At 44.4% G+C, this 25,261-nt stretch overlaps 1 protein-coding gene across 1 annotated transcript in view; it reads right to left on the bottom strand.

Annotated features, from left to right (window-relative positions):
* LOC140686864 (trafficking protein particle complex subunit 9-like) overlaps positions 1-25,261 on the bottom strand; it is a 146,516-nt gene that overhangs the window by 104,653 nt on the left and 16,602 nt on the right. Inside the window, exons 5-6 of the mRNA XM_072942039.1 lie at positions 9,564-9,703; positions 4,910-5,128 (exon numbers count right to left, since the gene is read on the bottom strand). The gene's annotated coding sequence lies outside the window, so the exon portion shown is untranslated. The remainder of the gene's footprint in view (positions 1-4,909; positions 5,129-9,563; positions 9,704-25,261) is intronic.

The following is a 25,261-nucleotide window of genomic DNA, read 5'->3' as shown; positions in this document are numbered from 1 at the left end:
ACGATCAAGCCCCCGGAACAGACTGCCCGTATCTTCTGTGTATCCCTGGATACATGCCTTACCCTTAGGAGGCCAGAAAAACAACTGCCTCCTCCCAAGTCACTAACAATGTTCTTAAGAGTCTGGGTATTTTTAACTCTATTTTTCAGGGAGACTATTCCAGAATTTTGCAAGCACCATTCTCCAGGTTGGCTCCCCTCCCAGTGCCCATCCCTTCTCACCTCAGATCCTCTGTCTGACTGCCTTCTGTTCATGGGAAAGCGAGTCCGGTAAGGTGGGGCTCCCTAGACCTCCCTCCCTCACAGGTGATTGTGACTAACTTCTCCCCATTCCTCACTGCAACTCTAGCATCTGAGGAGTCTACCCTTCCGTAACCTGCAGACTCTGAACCTTCCCAAGACGCACACGTGGCCACGACCCTCCCTTCAGATTTCTTCCTGGCTGGCCCTGCCCAGCCCCTGGCCCCTTAAGGATAACTGGCATTGCTTTGAAAATGGCAAACGCCACTGACTGACACACCAAAGCTGTAAGGTCTGGGCTTTCCTCCAACCAAGACACAGCCCTGCCCCCCCTCAGCCTCAGTCTGCAGCTCTCGAGATGATCTAATTCACATGCAAGGCTGTGAACACCAGCTAAGAATGACGACTCCCAACGTGTATCTCTAGTCCAGCTCCTTCACCTGAGCCCCAGGCTCATCGACCCGAGTGTCTCTTTGAAGTCCTAATTTGGATGACAAATCGCATCTTAAAAATGCCTCATGCCCACCATTTACTCTAGAATTCCATTCCTGGCAGGTATCTCCCAGACTCCCCATTTTAGTAACAGCCCCAGCACCCACCGAGGTGTCTGAGGTCACATTCAATTTCCACTGTTCCCTCCCCCAGGCCCTGCCCTGGAATCAGTCCTGTTATTTCCATCAATAAGCCCATCTCAACTGTAGTTCTGTAGGGACCATGGCCGGAAACACACAAGCTCACAGCATGGTGCACTAACAGTCCTCCGTAGGGTGCTCCCTGGAGGGGGAGGCATCTCCTGCCGCTGTTCACCTCAGAAGGCAGTGGATTCTCACACAGGATGTCCAGGAGAAGGGACTCAAGGTTCTCCCATGGTCTGAGCTTTGAAGGGCCCGAGGTCTGGGGGAGCTCCTAATTAGCAGACACACTTGCCAATGAGCAGATGAGGATGGGGGAATCCATGCAAGGCTGTTATCACTTCAACTCATGGGCTCTCAGGAGCCACGGGAAAGGCCTGTGTCCAGTGTACAGCCCAGCCATCACAGATCCCAGCCTGCATTTGCCAACCCGGACAGCCTAGACTCCATCTACTTGCGACACTTACTTCTGTTCTGTTCCCCACCCAGAATGTGATGGACTCATTCAGATATTCTGGCCTGTCTCAAGAGAGACAAATTCAGTGAAAAATGAAGTGTCCACATTTGGACCAGAGCATGAAAGGAGAAACAAGGCCTCATGGTCAGCATGATGGTGGTGGCCAAACCCTTCCACCGGGTGAGATGAACCATGGTGAGGGTGAGAATCCAGGGTCCTAGGTCGGCCAAATCATCTTCCTTCACGGTTGTCTGGGGTGTTGGAGACTGACTACCACAAACTAACGACACGGCTGTCAGTGGTGGATGTCAGCTGCAACAGAAACGGATTCAACTCTTTACTGCCAACATGGGTTAAAAGTAAAGGCCGGGGCAGGGAGGTCTGCACGGCTGCTGAGGCAAACCACAGACCCAGCTCTGAATGCCCACTGGCTGGAGCAGAGAGGAAGCTACGGCCCTTTTAGCTGTCCCTGTGTCCAACAGATCCAGGTGAGCCAGCTACTTAGGAGAAGGTCATGTTGTCCTGATACCCAGAAAAACCAGCCTCGTAAAGGGAACAAATAGTGTCATGGATTTTAGACCCAATTCTGCCCCTTTATGAAGGCAAAGTAAAGTAAATGGCACGGGGAAGTTGAATGCAAAAAAAAAAAATTAAAGAACCAAACGGTGACCGCTTCCTCCAACAGCGTCCCCTGCAGCTGTCACCTCCGTGGCGGCCACTTCCTCACCAGTGACCGCCGGCCAGGAAGCGCCGTCACGCACGTCACACAGCGACAGCCAGGAACCGCGTGCCGAGCACGTTTGTGTAAAAGCAGGAATCGAGCAAAATGCTGCAGAGTTTGACCTTACAAGTTTAAATACTCCATGAAAAGAATCCCTGAGCACCCGACAAAATCAATTCGCATCTTACTTCTTCAAAACAATCAAACAAATTTAATAAGGGCGCATTTGTCACCAAATAAAAGGAGGACCAAACATGTTCCTCAAAAGCAAGGATTTCAACAGGTATCAAACACCAGTGGGTGATGAGCTAACAAAGCAAATATTCCAAAAAATTAGAAAATAAAAAATGACTAAGATAATAGATGGATCAAAACAGCTGTTAAGTTGTTGCTTTTTAAAGTGATGGAGACTGTACGGAGGGCAATCTGGCTATTTCCAATGCAGGGTGTGCACAGCCCACATTTTCAGAAGCAACAACATGCTCACTGGGCAGTACAAGTGAAAAAGGAGTAAAGAAAAAGGAAAAGAGGAACAAGAGAAAATTAGAATCACACAAGAACAAAAATGATTTTGACTGCATGTACAAGAATTTATGTGAGTGTGTGAGGCCAGGGACACGGGGATGGTGAGGCCCAACCTCACCTCCTGCTCAAGGGAAAGCAGGGGCCTGAGGGGAGCGGCGCTGCCGGGGGACCACAACGTGTTCAGCTCCCCTAACCAAAATTCGACCTACAAGAGTCTAGGCAGCTTTTGAGCTACAAATTGTTGTCGCATTTCAGTCTGGACCGTTTTACTCACTTCCACCAAGAGTAGCAGGAGAGAATGAGGCTCTGCTCCTGCACCAAAGCATTGTTTAAAAAATTAATGACTGTGTAATAGTAAAAGCAACAATGGAGTAAAAGTGACTGGAGGAGAATGTGCTTGACCCTAGCTCACTGGCCGCGTTATCTCAATGACGTTCAGATGCTGGCTGAGCCCTTATGGTACCACAATAGACAGACCCACAAGGAGGCAGGTTTAATGCGCTGAACCACTGTGGGCTAAGTACACATCCGGCTACTCCGCCAAGTCCCAAGGGCAGACTTCTAAAGGCAAAAACAAGCTGGCATTCTCTGGTGGGGCTGCAGACTCAGAGACAAGCATTTGTTGAGCAAAAATGTCACCAGTGCCTCCTATGACAAAAGAAGTGGCACTGGCGTGGGGGCTGGGGCAGGGCTCCAGGCTTCCACTGCTCACTCACCACTCTGTCCAGGGGGAGAAGGTGGTCCCTGCTTAGGTTTCGCTGATGCACCTACCTTGACTAATGTCTGGGGCCTCAGCAGGAGTTGACAGGTGAGGTGAACAGAGCCAGACTCTGTGTAGCACGGTGCTGGGAGCTATGCCCTCAGCAGTGCCCAGGCTCCTAAACATGTCAACTCATCTCCAAGAAGCAGATGGGGAGTGCGGGCATGTAGATCACAGGGCCCTGTGAGGACAAGTACAGATCATGGCCACGACATGCCTCTCCTCTTCCTTAAGCCATAGAGCTATTTCCGGGGAGGAACAGAAAATTCATCCAGAGCCTGCTAGGTGGGCTCTCGCAGGTGGGACTAGTGTCCCCTGTGCTTCTCACTCACAGGGCTGGTCTAGACATTCTTTTTATTAATTCTCTAGCATCTTCTCCTCCAACTTACCAACAACCAGAAAGTAGGATCTGATCTTAGGTAAGTTCAAGAATCACAGAGCACCACCTCCAAAGCGGGCCCGGTAGCACATGCCAGGTCTTCTGACCGCCACCTGTGGGACCACCATGAGCCCTCTCCAGACTCAAGGACCGAGGCCGTAGGCCGGGGGGACACAGCTTCCCTCACTCACCCCAGCAAAGGGGGACCACGTCTCGGCAAAGGCATCTCACCCTCTTCAGCCCGAGGGACAACACGATAGATATATGGGGAAACAGAGCAGAAGGTGGGGGTTAGGCAGCCCAGAAGAGCTCATCTGTACTTCCGAGGCAAAGTGGGGCCATTGACTTAATCACAGGGACAAAGTGGGAATGCACATTTCCCTGCTCTGTCCCATACACCGTGATACGCCTTTCCCTGCATAAGGAGTTCATTAGGAAGTCCCTGGCGGTGTTTCTGATGTCCTAACTTGGCATGGTGGCTGTCGGGCAGGAAGAGACGGCCTGAGCTGAAAAGGTGCTGGGCCTGGGAGGCAGGTGACAGCGGCTCCAGCCGCAGCTCAACCAGCGCCTCGTTCTGCCTCTCGGAGCTCAGCATCTCATCTATAAGCAAAGGGATGAGCATGAACCAGGACAGGCTGCCCAACAGAAATGAAATGAGAGCCATGTAAAGAAAGTTTCCCAGTTGCCACGTTTAAAATTTGAAACAAAGAAACAAACCAACAAACAAAAAACAAATACTAGAATGTGATTTTAAGAACAGATCTTACTTAATCTACTGTATGTACAATACTATTATTTTGACATGTAATCAATATAGGAAGTAAAGAGATAGTTTATGTACTTTTACTAGACAAGCCTCAGCGTCTGATGTGCATTTGACCTACAGCACATCTCAGCTGAGTCCAGCCTCCTCCCCAGTGCTCCTAGCATCAGTGGCTTTGGCTACTTTATTGGACAGCAACTCCAGGGGTCCCACCATGTTCCTGGCTGTAAAGCGGGAGTAAGTGTCCACACTAACCCTAAAAGGATCTCTCTGAAATAAAGGCAGATTCACTTTGAAATGTCTGGAAACCGGCGGGCTGCACCTCCCTCCCCCCTTGGCTACAAGATTGACTTCTTCCTTGCTGATCCCTTTCTGGATGTAGGGAAGCAATCCAGCACACAGCCAAGGTGGACTGGCTTCCAGGTAAACTTACCTGCTGTCTGTGTCCAGTCCCATGAAGTCCTCCTTCTCAAACGGGATGCAGGGGAGGGGGATCTTGTCCCCAGAATTCTTGGGGCCACCATCCAGCCACTTGGACTTGAGCAAGATGAAGAGTGACTCAGTGAAGTCCTCGATCCTCTTCTCCACCACCCTGCAGTACTCTTAGATTGAAGGCAACGTCGGTGCGCGTCTGCTCGGCTACCTCCCCATGCTGCACAAAGACAAAAAGCTGAGAGTCATTAAGCGATGTGCCATACAGCTCCTCTGCATGTGGAGCTTCTCGAAGGCCTTGGCAGAGAGACATTCGGTAATGGTGACAAGGCCCACGACCTTGGGGTGTTTCTGGAAGACGCTCCACCGATTCTCGGGCACATAGCGGTGCCTGTAGTGGATACAGAGTGTCCACTGGGAGCCACAAGGGCTGATATGGCTAACCGAGGTGAGTAGCTGATAGATGCAAAAGAAATTCTCCTCTGAGATGATCTCTATGGATTGGACCACAACGGGACGAGTCTGGTGGTCCTCAGCACACTGCACGTAGTCAGGGATGCTCATGTTGCAGGCCCTGCCGAGAGGGGAGAGATCGAGGTACATTCTCTGCTGTGTGCTACGGGCCCATCTGGGTTGCGGTGACCTGGTGTGTACCAGCCAGAAGACAAGGGAAGCCAAAGCAAATCCAAGGGTACAGTTTGTCCTCAGAGTCTGCATATGGCTACTGTAGCTCGGATCACATTACCCAGCTTTTGGTCTAGGCTTCCTGCCTCTGCAGAGATAGGTCATTTCTTATTTTCTATTTCCAAGCACCTAGCAAGGCCCTGATGCAAAGTCACTGCTCAAAAATGCTGAATAAACAAATGAACAAAGGAAATGCTTCCCCAACCCCCTTCAGCAGAATATAAAGAGAAGGACCACAGTAGGATCAAAAGATCTGGATTCCTATTCAATTTATTTGAACTCCTAAGCTTCATAATAATGGATAAGAAAACTTGCCTTGGGGTAGAGGGTATTGTTCATTGGTAGAGCATATGCTTAGCATGTACGAGGTCCTGGGTTCAAACCCCAGTACCTCATTTTAAAAATGAAACAAGTAAATACACCTAATTACCCAGCTGAAAAAGTATTTTTTAATTCAAAAGTCAAAAAACACCTTGCAATTGACACAACATTGTAAACTTGACTATACTTCAATTAAAAAAAAAAGCCTTGCCTTACAAGAATATATCTGGATTATGGATGTTTGAAAATGTAAAATGCATAGGGTACCACCTGCATAAAAGGAGGTGACTGTACACATGTTCTATCCCTCCTTTATGAGTTATACTTCCTTTGGGGGGGTTATAACCTCTCAGAGCTAATTTTCTCAGATTAAAAAATATAAACATTACCTGATTCTCAGTACTGCTGAAGAATCAGATAACTCTATGAAAGCATCTGACCCACAGAGTTTACTCAATAAATGTTTGTTGAATGAATGAATAAACAAGCAAAGTGAATGCTGCTCCCTGCCACAAACCATCATAATGGTACTGCCTGGAAATCCCAAGCCCACGTTCACCCGACTCTGCATTAACAATGTGGGTGACCTGGACAGGCCTGCGTGCTTCTCGAAGCCCCAGTTTAATCGTGAATAGAAATAAGGGCAATAACACAAACCTCAAATTGTTAGTGAGTCAGTAATGAATTGTACCCCAACACTGCAAGATGGAACCATTAAGAAAACTGGGCAAAGGGCCCATAGGCCCTCTCCATATAATCTCTTACTACCACATGGGAATCTACATTACATCTCAAAATTAAAAGTCTAATATTTTAAAGAGGTTATCGAGGTTAGGTGAACTCACTGTCTCAAATAAGGAACACACAGTACAAATAGGACAATGCCCAGCCCATGAGATACACTCAGTTAACATTCCCACTGAGCCCACTAGTCCCTCCAACTTCAGAGCAAGAGGATGGGTCCTCGTGGCAACAGGCCACAGCACCTGAAGCTAACAAAGCTAATGGTGTCCACTTAAAAGAGCCCCTGTCACCACCCTTGTTCTAATTTTCTATTTGTAATTTTTTTCTTTTCATTAAATTGGAACTCCAAATTGCATAGAATTCTTACCAGATATCATGATGGCAGCCCTTCAAAACCTGACCACAGAGATCATGATGGCAGCCCTTCTTGGTGAAACAATAAAATGAAAAGCCATTTCCACAAGACCTCTGTGTAAATCTACTAGGGAACTTCATCCTGGACTGAGGAAGAGGACTGGGGAGTAGGGGGTAAACTGGGACATGGAGAAATATGGGCCACCTGTCCCACAATGGACTTTAGACTCACCCTCACCCTCCAGGAACGTCTAAATACACACAGACAGAGTGCTATGGACAAGAATTTTTTTTAAACAAATCCCTGAATCCCTAGCAGATCTTGTTTCTACCGAGACACAAATGTCTTATTTGTATAATGTTTCACAGAAGCCTTAAAATATTATCACCCCAACTTGACACATCAAGAAACTGAGGTAGAGAAGTTTATCACATTCTACAAGATTAGAGAGAGGCCACGTCAGACACCGTATTTAAATCCAAGTCCCTGCTCCATTGCTCACACTAGAAAGTGTCACATACTGCCTCTTTCCTGCCCTCTCCCTGCAATAAATCTCTGAAGAGTCTTTTCTGTGTCACCTGCAATCAAAATCACATCAATTTTTCACAAAGAGCTATGTCACTCCTTGGAGGACATACCAAAATCTAAAGGGTTGGGTTGAGAGGAGATATTTGCATTTTCTGTTTCTCAAAGGAAACATGGCTTTAAAAGAAACTGAAAAGTATTTATCTAGTCTAAGCGCTCATTGTGCACAGAAAGAAACGGAGGCTCAGAGGAGAAGAGGAAAGGGCGTTATTAACAAATATTGCCTCAGTGCAGCACCAAGCCAGCCCTGGGCACTTCTGGGGGAGGATCTGGAAGGCCCAGGAGAATGAGTGTTAGAAAATAGAAAGAGAAGAAGAATATAAGGCCCCGTCTCTACACCACCATACCATGAATTTCCACCAAATTACCCAGTATGGGTGCAGCCAATATTAAGGTTGTCTAAACAGGTTATTGAAACCTGGAATTCTCAACCATAGTGGAAATTCCAGCATTTACTGTGCTTTTTTCCCAGTTCAATCATCAATTCAGTGGGCATTCTGTACCAGGGACTACACGAGACCTGGAGTTCTCCCAAATAAAGATCTCTATTACCACGTGTGCAAACCACATAAAGGCCACCAGAAGAAAAGCGCCCACAGATAAGATGGAATTACTGAAACTGAAAGCAGCCAAAGAGCATATATTACTAGGAAAAATGGTGCTCCTATAAATGGACTCATGGACAAAGAAAGCAAACTGTATTTAGCAGGCAGGAAAGGAGGGATTAACAGATACAAATTAGTAAATATAAAATAAATGACAAGGACCTGCTATATAACACAGGGAACTATATTCAATTTCTTGTAATGAGTTATACTAAAAACAATCTAAAACATATGTATATACATATGCATATGTTTATAACTGAATCTCTGCTGTACACCTGAAACTAACATTGTAAATTGACTACACTTAAATAAAAAATAATTTAAAAAATAAGTAAAAATAAAAGCAACGCCATTAAGAAAAAATAAAAGAACACTCTAATCCCCTTAGCTGTAGGTGGTGGAGAATTCTGGTTGCAAACACCAAGTCCACTGGATCACTCCAGCAATGGCTGTCACTCTTTCTGACCATCAGAGAGTGACTTGTTTCACTGAGGTTTCTTTTCTCTTCTGTGAAAGGCTACAGCTGCAACTAACGATGTATAGAATCTCATCATTCACAAGCCCAACAAGTAGTGAGGACTTCCCATGGGCCAGGCTCTGGACAGAGGAAAATATAGGGTCCGAAATATATTCATGGGTAGAAGAAGTTTGTGCCATAAAGACGTTAATTCTTCCTGTTTTGATAGACAGATTCATTGCATTTCTGATTAGAATTCCTACCAGATTTTTCTTGGAATGTAACAAGTGAATTTATGGTCAAGATTAGCCAAGAAATTTCTTTAGAACCACCACTGGGGAGGGGTGGATAGGTCATTAATTTCCACTGCTCTTTCTGAAGTGATAAAAACGTTCTGGAATAATAATGGTTGCACAACTGTGAATATGCTAAAAGCTGCTGAATTTTACCATTTAAATGGATGTACTTCATGGTGTGTGAACTATATCACAATAACGCTGTTATATGAAAAAATATTTCTTGACAAATATTTTTCTTTTTATACCACTAGTCTGTCCCACAATTTAAGAAAAACAAAAAACCAATACAAACCAAACTGTGCCAGGAGTTCTTTAGGACTGCAATATCCCTGGGTCTCCAAGGCCTCTGGTGATGCTGTTCCTGTTAACACACACTAGCTGGGCTGGGCTAGTTAGGGACTGTAACTGTCTTTTTAAAATCGACGGTCACACGTTTCACCCTTGGAGAGGGAAGGAAGGAGGATATCACAGCTTCATGCCTTCAGCTCATTTTTAACAGAACCAAGCCCTGCTTTCACCACTGTTAATCCCTCTCACTATAAAAACACGTGACATCAACAAGCACCGCCATCATAACACCTGAAAGTGTTCAAGGTACTTACCTGCGGCAGAAACACTGAGGGAGGAGACAGAAGCTTGCTCAGCACTGATGCTCCCTTTTCCCGACTCCACCAGGTGAAGCTGGGCGCTACAGCCAGAGGCTCTCAGCCCGGGGAGCAGCACACACGCCACTGAGCTGGTCCTGAGGGAGGGTGAAAGGGAAAGGAGGGCAGCCCTAGGGGGGAGGGAAAGGGGGGGTGCGGGCTGCAGCCCCGCTCGGAGGCCAGCCCCAGCACCAGCATAAGCCGCCCGCTCCCGTCCAGGTCCGCAGACCACGCCCGCCCGGGACACAGCCCGCCCATTGGTGGGGACGGGCAGGCGGCCGAGGAGAGGAAGCCCGGGAGGAGAGGACTCGCGGGCGGGAGAGGGGAAGGGGACGCCAGCCGTGGACTGAGGGGATCCCGGCTGCGTGAGAGGTGGCAGGCGCACACCTGGACCTGGACAGCTGTGGCCGGGGCGCCGGGGCAGGTGGTGCTGTCAGAAGGGTCTGGCCAGAGAAATTCAGCTGAACACGGGCTGACTGGCGCCCTTGGGGGCTGTGAAAGGCGGATCACCCTCCCGAAGCCGCCTGAACCCTTTCCCGGGAGCCCCCCACCTTGCACTTCCACAGCCAGAAGCCCCGGCCCCAGGCAGGAACCAAAGGCCTAACGGGCGACAGAGTTGAGAAGCATTTGGGGCCAATCCCCGGCTCGGACATGGAGCTTCGAACCAGCGGACCACCAGGCACCGACAACGCATGCGCAGGAGAGACATGGATCCTCTCTGGATTCTGCGAGAGAAGGTGGGACAGCGAGGGAGGGAGAAGATGGGAGCGGGTGGAGAAGAGGGGAAAAGTGGAGGGATACAGATGGACAGGAAGAGCAGAGAAGGGATGGGTCTGGATAGGGGAGTGTCGTAGCGGAGTTGGAGAGAAAAAGCTTTACCTCTAGGGCACCCTGAGATGGCAGACCTACCTCTGTACCCTTCTGTAACCGTTCAAGTCCCGCAGCTCATGTTTTACCTCCCTGATCCAGCCCTCCATCAGATGCTTCTGCAGAAACACTACGGGGTCACACCCGTTGCCCCCATGCGGAGCTGGGTTTTCTGTTGCTCTGAGAACCAAGCACCCGCAGGTGTTGTCGCTCAGAACTTCCTTGGGAAGAGCACATATTCCCCTTTTACACGCTGGGAAACAGGCAGGAAGGATCACTGCCTTAGCTCCACTGTCCCAGGTGTTGGGCTGGGGGGAGTGGTGTGGTACAAGATCAGAGCCCCAGACAGAGCAGACTGCCTGAGTGTTGGTGCATAGTCCCCATCCCTCCTGGGTAAATCATACCCCACCCTAGTGGAAACATCAAGGGCTCACAGTGGTTTCCTGGGGGTGGGAGAGCTGTCCTCATGTGAAGGAAAAGTCCAGCTGGGCTAACAAGCTAAGTCACAAATCTAAGTGTGATAAGTGTCGGTTTACTGATCTAAGTTCTACTGGGCTATCTCGTAAATCTGAAGTTTAGTGTCAGTTTATTGGCCTAACAACCTAACTCGTAATTCCAAGCTCAACAAGTGTCAGTAACGTGATCTATTACAAATTGATAAGCTCCAGTGTACTGATTCCTTGCTTTTTGTTCTTTAAGTCTTATTGGCTAATATTCCCTTACTTGTATTGAAGTATTTAAAACCTCATGTGCACGTCTTGGAGGTGCTCAGAACTTCGGAGCAGAAGCCCCTCTGAGCCCGCCGGCATAATAATTCTGAGTACTCCAGCACTCCGATTGGTGCTTGTTTCTTGGCTGGCCTGTTTCCATAACACTCAGCTCCAGTGCCCAGCTTTCTAGGTAGATAGGAGTGTTACCAAGTCCAAATTCATTCTCCTCAGTGCAGGACAGGCCAATAAGTTTGGAAACCAGATGTTGGGGCTTGGAATAGCAAGTTTCTGTAGACCTAGTTGGCAAACTAATGTTCTGGAAAACCATCTCCCCAAGTCACAATTCAGGCTCCTTTCCTACGCGCTTGGTTGTTGCAAACTTCTTAGTGTAGGAATTCCTTCTTGTTAGAATCCTTTGTTCTTGCAGCTATCTGCGTGGGTCAGATCCCTGTAAATCTCCAACAAAACAAACGTTATTTTCTATTCTGCAATTTGCTATCTTTTAATGAATGAAAAAGTGTTAAATATCCTTAAAGGTCAGAGCTTCAGAATAAGCTCTCCTGTGTACTTCAGGATCTAGGCAACAATTTTTTACAAGCAAGATGAAGCCTAGGAGACAGAGCATAGGGTTAAATTCAAAGGAACAGATCTAATATGGAGTCAGATTTGTTCTGTTCTATTACCCGGGCAGAAGCCACTTGAGGATTTAAATCTCTTTAAGTTAAAAATAACTAAAATTTTAAAGGAATTTACATACATAGGTGGGAATGTGCAAAGCATATCTGGAAAAGCACCCAAAAGAGTGGCATCTCCAGACAGGGCTGAAAGAACAGAGGATGAGGGAAAACTTCTTTCACTTGTGTATTTTTGTGCTCTGTTTGAGTTTTTTTTTTAACCATTTGCTTGCATTTCTTTTTTAGTTAAAATAATGTGTAATGGAGCAAAGGAGTAACTAGCTTAGCAAATACAGCAGCCATGGAATCACTAAGTCATCACTTTTGATTTAAGCCAGAAAGCATTTATTGACTCTCTCCAATGTGCTCAGTCCTGTTTTAAGACTTCTTTTATATTATTATTATTATTATAATACTATTATTATTTCTAGTACTATTACTATTACTATTATTACTATTATTTTATGAAATAATAACATGGTATACCTCACCCCTGCCCATGGCTGGTGGAAAACCAACTGAGTTTTTCTTGAGTTGTTTTCCAAGGAGTAGAGATGAGTTTATAAACAGAACACATCTTCAGGGCAAAACAGGCAGTGTGCATTACCAGCAGGCCAGACAGCAATGAAGGGTTTTCAATAGAGGCGCCCAGAAGCTGAGAGAGAAAGCCTCCAGGACACTACAAAAAGCTGCCCAAACTGCCATCTCCATGGTACTACTGAAATAGGAAAGAACAAATCTGACTCCATATTTGATCTGTTTCTTTGACTTTAACAAAGCCAAGTTAATATGCTCCGGTCTTTTCATTGGTTATGATGTCACAGAGGAAACAGACAGGTCAACAAGGAACCACTCTGCCGTGATCACGGAGCCGGGGAAAGGGACGGGCTGCAAGATGTATGAAGCAGCCGCAACTGTGCCCGTGCTTCTAGGCAGGTATCCAAAATCGCCTCGACAAGGTGTCAACCATTTGTGCCCATGTCCTCATCAACAGACATGTATTAAAGACAAATGGAAACATATAAAAGGCCAATACCCTTGCTGGGTACACCGTCCAAAGAACAAAGTCTCAGTTTGACAACTGGCCATCTCGGTTCCATGGGATTCATTCTTGGAGAACCTTAAAAACCACTCTTCTGTCCTCAAGAATTGCTGCATATTTGTCCTATCTTTGGCTCAGGGATGCAGCACGTTCAAGTGAACTTTAATGTCTGCACAGATTTGACTGTCTTTCTCCAGGTTCATTTGTCCATTCCAAAGAGGCCTGAGCTAAGCCCATCCTCCGTAAGATCTATTCCCTCCAGTGACAGCTCATTGAGCCTGCAATTAAAAGCCAAGTGAACAAGACTGTCCTCAGCTAAAAAGTTCACCCACCCTTCACTGTTTTCTTAATCTCCTCTCCTGGCTAAGTGCAACAGACTAACACCTCCCTCCACCAAGATTACCAACTATGTCATTTTGTCTCCCCAAAGAGAAAGTAAGGTCCATAATAGAGGAGACAACTACATAGTCACCTCTGAATTCGTAGCATATAGAAATGTTAATAAATAGATCTATGATCATGGCTTCTTTCCTTTAAAACCTTTCTGGTTATTTGAATGAGACCTTGGAAGGGAGGTGTTTGCTGTCCAGTATCTTGATCCACAAGACTCTGGAGGCCTTTTTCAGAATGGCTGTTCACTGATTCATTCAAAACACAACTTATCAATCAAGGAGTAGCTGTGCTTTTCTGCGAGGTGTTTGTGGTCACTCTAATGCCAGAACAACTTTAAACTATATCCTTACTTTGGATTTGTTATTTTTCCCCTCTTCCAACAAAATTGACTTTCCTTATTTTCTTGCCTTGAGGAATTTTTTTTTTTCATATTTCACCCTTTAGTAAACCAAGATCCTCAGGATGGGCTTGGCCCATAATATGATCCCCCATCCAACTCCTAGTGTCAGAGGCCTGGGGCTCACATCCTGCCCTCCTGTCAAGGCAACTGAAAATCAGTTCAGGATCGAACCAGCACCCCAGGGATTCTAAGGCTCGCATATCTCCCAGAAACCCTGCTTTCTCATTTGTCTTGGCTTCTGAGAATTTCCCCTCACTTTCTTGACAATTAGTTGTGCAGCTTGAAAGATGAGGAAGGAAGGTTTTATTTCTTAATCAGCATTTTAAGGAACTTGTGTAATGAAAGTTTTCACGAGTTTCTAGAACCCTCCATTGCCGAGATAGAAAACACACTAGACATTTTCTAAATTTAGCTCCCATGTGCATTTTTTCTTTGTTTTTGTTTTCTTAACTGTTAACAGACATTTTTTAATTAAAAAAAAATAAGGACCCAAAAAGGATAGAACACTGAAGGGGCAATCAAAATTAAAGGGCAAAGACAGAAAAATGATAACTACTCTACAAAGTTAATATAATACATACACTATGTATCAGATCAGCAATTCTCAGTAACAGCTATTTGAAACATGACCATGAGGTAAAATTTCTCTCCTGTCAGGACATGGCCAACAGAAAATACAATTAAACCAACAAACTAATATCCTAAGTCTGGCGAGGTACAGAAGGCTACAAGCTAAATGTGTCTTCTTCTGGAAAAGAGGAAGACACACCAGCTCTTTTCTGTGGAGCCTGAGCCCACGGGAGGACGGTGAAGTGAGCTCTGTAAGTACCCAATTAGCAAACTGAGTGATGAATAAATAGACGTGAGCTTTGATGACAGAGGTGATACTACTATTCATTTGTCCTGTAAAGTATGACTTCCGTTCAGTGATCAATACTTCGGTGTCCTCAGGAGTTGACATTATTCGAAAATGCACAGCCTGGGCCCAGACCTCCTCTTTCAGCTCGTGACACTGCACTTAGATGTCACAAGGGCACCTCCAACTCCACCTGCAAAGAGCTGACTTCACGGTGCTCCTCCCATAGCCGTCCTGCCCAGGGCCTCTGGTCCGGGGCTAAGTTCTCCGTGCCTCTCCCATCTCAGACCCATCACTCACAGATGTGAATGGACCCCTCCTTCAGGGCCCAGATATCCTCAGACACCGAGTCCCACCACCCACACCTGACCTACCAGATACTCACTGTCACTCACTCAGCACTGACTCTGTGCTGGGACCATGCTGCACACTGCAAACGTTATCTCACTGGATCTCCACAACAGTCCTGGGAATTGGGTACATCACTGCTTCAATTGATTAGATAAATTGTTTCACTTCCTTGAGTGCGTCATTCAAACTGACACGGCTACTGAGCCACAAGCCTGGGCCTGAAAACAACTTGAAAATTGAACACTGCTACACCTCGCAGCCACCCTACTCTGACTCATCACATCACCTCCTGCCAAGCCTTCTAAATGTTTCCAAGCATTCTACAAGACAAAAGTGAACTACGAGAGCACCCCACTCTCCAACATAAAATCTGTCAATGATGGTCCACTGCCCTTAGGAGAAAGCCCCACCGGGCCTGAGCACAGCCCAACGGCCCAGCATCCGCTTTCCCTGCGCGGCCGCGCCGCCTCACCCAGTACGCAGCTCTACACGTGCCTTCTCTAGGACAGGGATGCTGACTCCGCACAACCCAGGGCTTGTCTCACTTGAACAATGATCACCTTCTTCAGTGTTCATCTTCTTCTTTGCTGACCCTCAGAAAAATGTTTTCTCATGATGAATCAATATCTTTTTCCTTATAACTTCCCATCATTGATAATGAGCTCCCCCAAAAGAGAGAAGACCTAATTGTCTGTCTCCTTATCTGTAAAGTGAGATTAACAAGGAAATATGTGAGGTTTTATGAGAAATAATATTCATGTGAGGCTGAGGGACAATTCCATCATACAATAAGCACTCAATATGTGCTTAATTAATATTAATAAGATTATATTGCATTCCAGCAACCTTCAATCAATTTTTAATGACTTTGTCCAACAGACTACTGACAAACTGTTGGACGAACCACTTTGAGCAGATCAGCACAAGCGTACTGGGATAGGTAAGCGCTGACTCCAGTTGCAGCTGCAGCCACCCAGCACTATGGGGTAGGGGCAGTTTGCTCAAGCTCTTACATGTTGCTTGAGCATTTAGTTGTCGTTATTGATTAAAGGCAGGTGTTCTTTAGTCAAAGCCCCTGAAACATAAATCTTCAAAGATTGATGCAAATTAGGTTTCAAGAACAACACTCTCAATAGAAATTATTTGAAAATCATAGTCTTAGCTACTCCGCACATCAAAAGGGCATGTTCTTAATGTATCTGACTAAATACACTGGAAGGGTTGTTTAAAAGAAATTACGATGAAGCCATCCTGAATAAGCTCCAGTATCATCTGCACAAAGCTCCACCCAAGTGTCTCATTTCACATTTCCACATAGGTGTTCAGGTAGCTTAACTTGGGTCTTGGTTTCTTATAACACGGGGTGGGGAATTGTTGTGGATAGATTTAAGTAGCAAATATATAACTAGGGTAATTGCTGTTAAGGAATTCTAGAAATAAGAAGATTGATATATAGTCCCACCCATAAGAAACTCAGCATTTCCAATTACAGCAGCATTAAAAATAAAATGAGAGATACATTTAACAAAAATTTACAAGATTTGTACATTGAACTTTTTGAAGTATCACCAAAATAAATTTTAAAAGATCTACATATATGGAAGACATCCCATTTCCATGGAATGATAGACAGTATTATTAAAAATATTAAGACTCCTCAAAATGATCTACATATACAGTGGAATCCCTATCAAAATTCCAGCTGACTTCTTTGCAAAAATTGAAAAACTGATCCCAAAATTAATATGGACGTGCAAGGGGCCCAGGATATCCAAAACAACCTTGCAAAAGAAGAGTAAAGTTGGAGGACTCACTTTAAAAGGTACTAAAATGCTATAGTAATAAGTCAGTATGTTGCTGGCATAAGTTTGGATAAATAAATCTATGAGACACAATAAAAACCCACGGGGAAAAACTTACATTTACAGACAGTTTTCCACTAGGGGGCCAAAAACACCCCATTGAAAGAATAGTCTATTCAACAAATTGTGCAGGGACAGCTGGGTGTCTGCAGGCAAAAGAATCAATCTGGAATCTGAACACCCATATTTTATATAACAAATAAAAATTAAAACAAAGTAGATCACAGACAGAAATGTAAAAATTAAACCTATAAACTTTCTAAAAGAAGACACAGTATAAATCTTTGTGGTCCTAGGATAGGCTTTGGTTTCCTGGATACAATACCAAGACCACAAGTGATAGAAGAAAAAAGCAGATAAACTGGACTTCATCAAAATTAAAACCCTTTTCTTACAAAGGACATCATCAAGAAAGTGAAATGACAGGGGAAATGGGTATCTCAAGTCAGAGAGTGCTTGCTTAGCAAGAAAAATAAAATAAATCATTACATCTAACTACCTCCCCTGTAAAGAAATTGTTTTAATGTTTAAAAAAATATAGTGAAAGACAATGTGCAGAATAGAAGAACAATTTTGCAAAACATGTATCTAATAAGACAGTAGCATCCAGGATATATAACGAATTCTTACAACTGAACAATACAATAAAACAGACCCAATTTTTAAATTTACCACGAATTTAGATACATATACAAATGGCCAATAAGCATATGAAAAGATGCTCAACATCACTAGACAAATCAAAATCAAAATGAGATCTCATTTTACACCCACTAGGATGGTTATTACCAAATCACGGACAATAACAAATGTCGTTCAGGAGGCAGAGAAACCTCATATGCGGCCAGGGGAAAGGGACAATTGTGCAACTTCTTTGGAGAAGCCTGGTATTTCCTCAAAAGCTTAGAGTTATATGGCTCAGCAATTCCACTCCTATATGTAGAGTCATCCCTCAATACCCTTGGGGGGTTGGTTTCAGGAACCCCACACCCTGGATACCATAATCCAAGGATGTTCGAGTCCCTTTACAATCAGCCATCTGGATCCATGTAGTGGAAACTACAGATATGGAGGGCCAACTGTACAGCCAACAGAATGAAAACATATTCTCATAAAAATTTCACATCAATATTCATAGCAGTATCATTCAGAGTAGCCAAAAGTTACTAACAATATCCATCCATCAATGAACGGATAAACACATTTACCAAGAATAGGCCCACAAACTTTTGGTCATTGAAACTTTGACAAAGGAGGTGAGAACATACAATGGAGTAAAGACAGCCTCTTCAGCAAATGGTGCAGGGAAAACTGCACAGCTGCATGTAAATCAATGAAGTTAGACTACTCCCTCACAGCATACACAAAAATGAATTCAAAATGTGTTAAAGAATTAAACATATAGAAAAGACACTATAAACCTCTTAGAAGCAACCATAGGCAAAACATGTGACATACATCTCAGCAATGTTTTCCTAGAGCAGTCTACTCAAGCAATAGAAAAACAACCAAAAATATACAAGAGGGATCTAATTAAACTTACAAACTTTTGCACAGCTAAGGAAACAGTAAGCAAAACAAAAAGACAACCAACCTATGGAATGGGAGAAAATATTTGCAATAAATGAAACTGCTAGGGGCTTAATTCCCAGAATATGTAAACAGCTTTTACACTTAATAAGAAAGAAAAACAAACAATTCAATTCAAAAAATGGCAGAAGTCCTAAAGAAACATTTCTCCAATGAAGACGCACAAATGGCCAGTAGGCACATGAAAAAATGTTCAATATCATTATCAGAGAAATGCAAATCAAAACTGCAATCAAATATCACCTCTCACCAGTCAGAATAGCCATCATTGAGAAGTTCACAGACAATAAATACTGGAGAGGCTGCGGAGAATTGGGAACCCTCCTACACTGTGGTGGGAATGCAGTTTGGTGGAGCCATTGTGGAAAAATGTATAGAGGTTCATCAAAAGACAAAACCTTGACCTCCCAGATGACCCAGCAATCCCACTCCTGGGCATATATCCAGAAGGAACCCTAATTAAAAAAGACACCTACACCCCAATGTTCACAGCAGCACTATTTACAATAGCAAGACATGGAAACAACCGAAATGTCCACTGACAGATGGCTGGATAAAGAGGTTGTAGCATATTTGTCCAATAGACTACTATTCAGCCATAAAATAATAATAAAATAATGCCATTTGCAGCAACATCAATGGACATGGAGAATGTCATTCTAAGTGAAGTTAGCCAGAAAGAGAAAGGAAAATACCACATGAGATTGCTGACATGTGGAATCTAAAAAAAAAAAAAAGAAAGAAACAAAAAAATAAACTTATCTACAGAACAGAAACAGACACAGAGTCACAGAAAACAAACTGTGGTTACCAGAGGGGGTAGGGTGTGGGAAGGAATAAATTGGGAGTTCAAGATTTGCAGTTACTGAGTATGTAAAGAATAAACAGCAAGTTTATACTGTATAGCACAGGAGAATATATTTAATATCTTATAGTAACTTATGTTTAAAAACAGTATGAAAATGAATGCAGGTATGTTCCTTTTTAACTGAAGTCTTTTGCTGTAGACAAGAAACTGACACAACATTATAAACTGACTAGACTTCAATGAAAATATTTTTAAATAGACTAAAACCAAAAAAAAATGGAAAAGGATATTATCAAACAAAAAGAATAAAGTACTGATTCAGGCTACAATATGGATGAACCTTGAAATTTTATGCTAAAATAAGCCAGACACAGAAAGCCAAATTGTGCCCTATAAGGTGAACTGTATCTAAGCGTTTATTGTACTACTGTAAATTTTCCAGAGGTTTGAAATCTATCAATATCAAAATAAAATGTATTATGCATTAAAAACGCTTCCTCACAGGAGGGCTTTAATTATTAAATGCAGAAACGCATATAAAGCTCTTGGAAAAACAATTTGCACGTCCACACACAGTCACTGCTGTCACTGCCACTCAGAGGGTGGTGACAGCGCTGATGAGAGCTGCCTCCACTCGCTCCCCTGCAGAAAGTAGTGAAGGCCTGAGCTCTGACAGGCAGGGTGAGCGTGAACCTGAGTCATACACAGCCACGTTCCAGACTCTGCGTTACCCAACTTTCTTATACAAACTGCAACATGTAATGTAAACACGCTAGAGGGATGTATCTTACAACATAGGGAATACAGACAATGTTTTACAGTAACTATAAATGGAGCATCTATTGTACACCTGGAACTAATATCATATTTTAAATCAGCTATATTTTTATGAAAAATTAAAAAATATTTTTAAAATGCTATCACTTTAATATTCAATTCGGTTTTTAAGTTACTACTAAACAGCTCAGAATGTATAAAAGCATTTAATTGTGCTGTTTGCTTACATATTTATTTACATTCAGCCTCTTGCTAAAAGAGAATTTAAACAATTCTGTTAAACACAGCTTAACAACCATAACAACAAAAATGCAAAACGGAGAGTGAAGAGAAAATGGAGATTCAATACTTAAATGAAACCAGGGGGAGATAAACTCATAAAAATGGATTCCATGAAGTCAGGGCAAGTGTTAAAGGCCGACTACAAATTCAGCTGTAAGATTCTTGGCAGCTAAAGCAAAAAGAAAATGATGAAGGGGCGGGTGGTAGAGCATGTGCTTAGCGTGCACGGGGTCCTGGGTTCAAGCCCCAGGGCCTCCACTAACAGATAAATACATCTAATTACCTCCCCCCCAAAAGAACCCCAAAGAAAAGATAAAGAGAAATTTCTTTCCCAAAAAACCCTGATATTAAATTTGGGTTAAATACTTAAAAAAAGATAAAAAGAAAAATAAAAAATATATGTGACACTGTGAAGGAAAACCCCAGCTGGGCTAACAAGCTAAGTCACAAATCTAAGTGTGATAAGTGTCGGTTTACTGATCTAAGTTTTGCTGAGCTACCTGGTAAACCTGAAGTTTAGTGTCAGTTTAATGGGCTAATAAGCTAACACGTAAATCCAAGGACAACAATTGTCAGTAACGGGATCTGTTCCAAATTGATAAGCTTCAGTGTACTGATTCCTTGCTTTTTGTTGTTTGAGCCTTATTGGCTAATAGCCCCATACTTGTAATTAACCCTATAAAACCTCATGTGCACGTCTTGGAGGTGCTCAGAGCTTTGGAAATGAAGCCCGTCTGAGCGTGCCAGCGAAATAAATCTCAGTACTACAACCTTGTGAGTTATACTTGTTTCTTGGCTTGCCTGTTGTTTCTATAACAACACAAGCGATAATGCCCGTGAGATAAATCTGCGGAGGTTGCTGTCAGGTCCCCATGTCTCACGTAGGAAAATCTGAAACATTTTTCTTACCATTCAGGGTCATCATAAGCCCACCTCACACCTCCCACCTTTAAATGCAGGAGCACAGGTAGGGCCCGAACTTTGCTGTCTCTGTGTCATCACAGTGAGACAGGATGGAAGGGGGAAGAGCACAGCCATTCAAGGAAGGCCACAGCAATTAACATCAAAATGCTAAAGGATTCAAACCGCAATAGGCCTTGAGGCTCAGGATGAAGAGATTTAACTTCTAGCAGATCTTGAGCTTCAGTAAACATCCATTGTAATAGTAACTTGGTGAATAACATGCCCCAGGCAACATGGCAGTCCCAATGCTAGCCACAAAAGGTCAAAGGGTGGGAAATGGCCAACTCCCTGGGAATCCTAGCCCCTTGCCCTAAGGCTGGTCCTTCTACTTATTAGCATATGAAACCACCAAGCCCAAGAAAACAAGCAACACAGCGCCACCTCGCGGTCACCACTCTCTCTCCCTCTTTGGGGAAGGCCCACAATGTGTGGAGTGTGTACCTACTTCTAATATGAGCACCAAACCCCCACACCTCGTGAAGTTTCTCTTGCCTATCAATGTATCTCTCTGAATAAATCTACCTTTACTCAACACTGGCTTCCTCTTGAATTCTTTACTGCATTAAGTTAAGGAACAAAATCTGGTGGGGCACATCCCAGGGGCTCAATGAAAGCCTGGGACACAGCCCTTCTCATGCCCAACGTTTTTTATTCTTGTATCAACAGGACTGGGCTGTGAAGGGAGGTCTGAGGCCACAGCTAAGGGACAGAAGCAGCCTCCAGGGCTCCAATTGGTGGGCAGTCTCTCCCCCAGCATGGGTCTTGGGGTCTGCCCGGTTCTCTGTGTTTCTCTGTTGTGCTGACTCCCCAGACATACAGCGTACTCCTAGGCTTGTCCCCACAAAACCCTTCTCTCCAAAATACAAGCACATCATGTCACAATCCTCTTGTTCAACAAGGAAATGTTCAGCCCACTTTTTTTCCTCCCCAATAAAGTACCCAACTGTCCCCGCTCCCATCACACCACTATTTTCTTTGTGAGAACTCTGCACTCGCCACACCCCATCCTGAACACAGGTGCCTTACTGGCTGTGATTGAGATGTTTCTTTCTCACACAACAAGCGTCCTTTCACTTTCCCCTTGTTACCTTAAAAAAGCATTTCCTGAGTCACTCACCCCTCTGATTCTGAACTAACAAAGTGCTGAGTTTGCAGTCACTATATGCATACATCCCAGTTTTGGCTAGGTTTCCATCACAAGATCTTCATTAAGGAGCTGCATCAAGAAGTTTAAAGAGGCTATTCTTACATCTGAGTGGAGGAGCCTGCAAAAAAGTTGAATGGCTTTGAAGAGAGAGTTAACCAGGGACAAAGAAGTTGCAGGTCCTAGTCAAAAGTGTCATGAGGCAAAATGTTCTCCCAAGACTCAGTGTGGCTTATGAACACGGAGTCGGCGGGGAGGAGGTGACAGGCAGTGAGTAGGGTGAGTGATACAGGTTACGCTCCCCCAGCTGGGGAAGAAAAGGTTTTTTCCAGTTTTCCAAACAATTTCTTACTACCTTTTTCTATTATTGTCACATACTATTTCCAACGAATTAAGCATATCAATGTCAGTCATTTGGGCCACTTGGGAGAAGCTACACGATGCCATTCACAGGGCTGGGACATGACAGCCATTACCAGTCTAGATTGAAAGAACAGTCGGGGTATTTGCAAGGTAATCACGGGCATGCAGCAAACTCCCCAGCTTCAATGACCTCATCTCAATGCTGGGGCCAATAAAACTACCAAGCAAAGTGCGTGATGATTATGGCCAACATCTGTTTATTAGTTAAGTGCCCGAGACAACTGTCGCTTAATGGGGAATGAGTAAGATCAACGAGGCCCTGTCTACCTGGCCACACGCGCCCTGCCTTCCTGCCTTGGTGCAGCAGCAGAACTTGTTTAGCTGAGATGAACACCCCCAGAGCAGCCCAGACGGGAAAGCTCCCAGCTCTGCACGGCGAGACATGTTCCTTTCCTTCTCAGAGCTGATCACAATTTGCTGTCGTCTGTTTTTATGTTTATCCCTTTTGTGACTGTCTCTCCTTCGGAGTTTTTGCTCAAGCAGCACAGGGCCAGATGTGTCTTGCGGCCTGCCGGATATTCTGGGCAGGGAAACAGCCGACTCCATATCTGGCTCTGGTGCTGAACAGAGAGGGCAGAAGGCCCAGGGGCCCATGCTGAACCGAGGCCTCTGCACCCAAAATTATGGTCTGATTTTGGGCAAATTATACAGTCTTTTTACCATGAGATTCCTCATCTGTCCATGAAAATAACTGTCCACGGCACATAGAATTACAAGGATTATAGGAAATCACCAAATTCATAACCTAGCCAAGGGGCTGCAAGTGCATCCTCAACAGACAAATGCTGCCTTTACGGCTCTGACACATGCTAAGCGGGGCGGCCCCACACAGTGAACACTGCTAAGTGGCAGTGGGTTAAGTGCTTCATGTGTGCTATAATACTCTTTAGATCTTACAACAATCCCAGGGTGAAACGAATATTATGCCCATTTCACAGATTCACCAACAGGTTAAGAGATTTTGAATCCTATTCCAAGGCCCTATGGTGAAGAAGTGGCAATTTAAACCGGAATCTGGGCCCAGGCCTTGGCTCCATCTCTCTCCAATCCACCTGACCACTTACCTTTGAATTCCACCTCTCCAATACACAAGTTTCAGCCGGCCAGCTCTTAAATGCAATTTGTGCAGTTTGTCAATGTTGGTTAATTACCATAAACTGTTCTCAGAAACCACTACAGTAAAGAAAGTTGGACTTAAGGAATTCTGCATTGCGTTCTCCTGCAATGTGCAGGATCCCTTTCCTACACCTCCAAATCCAAGTGTATGCTTCCTCCCTGTTTATGTTTGCACATGGCTTATTAAAGCAGAAGGTACCTGCAGTAATTCCATCTCGGTTGCTTTCCAAGGTTGCAGATTATCCATAATCAGTCTGTGAACGAAAATACTACAATGTGAATGAGAATACTGCAACCATGACAGTAAACAAAGAATACTGAAACCAAGTCATTAAAGGCTGCCGCCACCCCCCAGCTAGGACAGGCCTGCAGCCCAGCTGCTACAGCAACTCACAATGGTGTCATCTGAGCAGACTCAGAATAAGAAAGGACAGGCTACTGGCCCGAGATAACTAGGTGCTTGTCTAAAAAATGAATTCAGTGAGTCCAAATATTTGCTTCCTCTCACACATACAAAAGTACTAAATTCTTGAACTTGAGATACCTGGCTTTCTTTAGATAACAAGCAATCTTTTATTGCTCCAACAACCTGGTCTTTGTTGTAAAGCTCCTATATATCCTAGCTCTGCCTCAACCTCTTGGGAGCAGTCCCTCAGAGAGTTCTGACAGGCTGTCATCCCGGCTCGAGTCCTCCCGCCAAATGAAACATAACTCTTAACTTTTAGGCTGCACATGTATTTCAGTCAACAGTTTTGGACACCATGAAGCACCACAGCAGATTTCTCTCCACCTGAACTCTCCAAGTAACCAGAGCCTTGGTACCAGCAGTGGCCCTTTGTGCCCATCCACCTCCTCGGGGAGTCCAGATGAATTTGGGTGAGTCTCTCTAGGTTCTCGGATCTCACATATTGGTTGATGATCCTAAGTTTTATCTGGCGGTGTATCCAGGTACGTGGCCCTCCAGTTGAAAGAAACTGAGGTGAATTACCCACCCAGTGGAGACATATTGAGTGGGGCCTGGTTGAAAGATAACAGGAAATATCCACCTTGAGGATATGTCCAAAGTGGGGCTGGTGGAAACATATGAGGAAAATACTCACCCAGTGGAGACATCCTGAGTGAGTCCAAGTTGAAAGACACTGGGTTCAGGACTGAGTGGTTAGGTAAGAGTCTGGTCTAATATTTTCCTCAATTTGGTTACCTCCATTGAATTTTTCAGGATAAAAGTAAAACTCTTATGAGGAAACTTTCAACTCCAAAATTCGGACCATCCTCCTGGCTGGTAACAGCTTTCTCGGGTGACAGAGAATCTTCCAGGAGTGGTAGACACAAAGACTTCATGACACAGAGTTGTCCCTGTGGGAAATCTTACTAGCAAATTTATTCTGAGAACCCGAC

This window comes from Vicugna pacos, chromosome 18 (genome assembly GCF_048564905.1).
Source record: "Vicugna pacos chromosome 18, VicPac4, whole genome shotgun sequence".
In the NCBI taxonomy this organism is placed as follows: domain Eukaryota; kingdom Metazoa; phylum Chordata; class Mammalia; order Artiodactyla; family Camelidae; genus Vicugna; species Vicugna pacos.
Note: the sequence above shows the minus strand (reverse complement) of the source record. Positions and strands in the feature narration are given on the sequence as shown.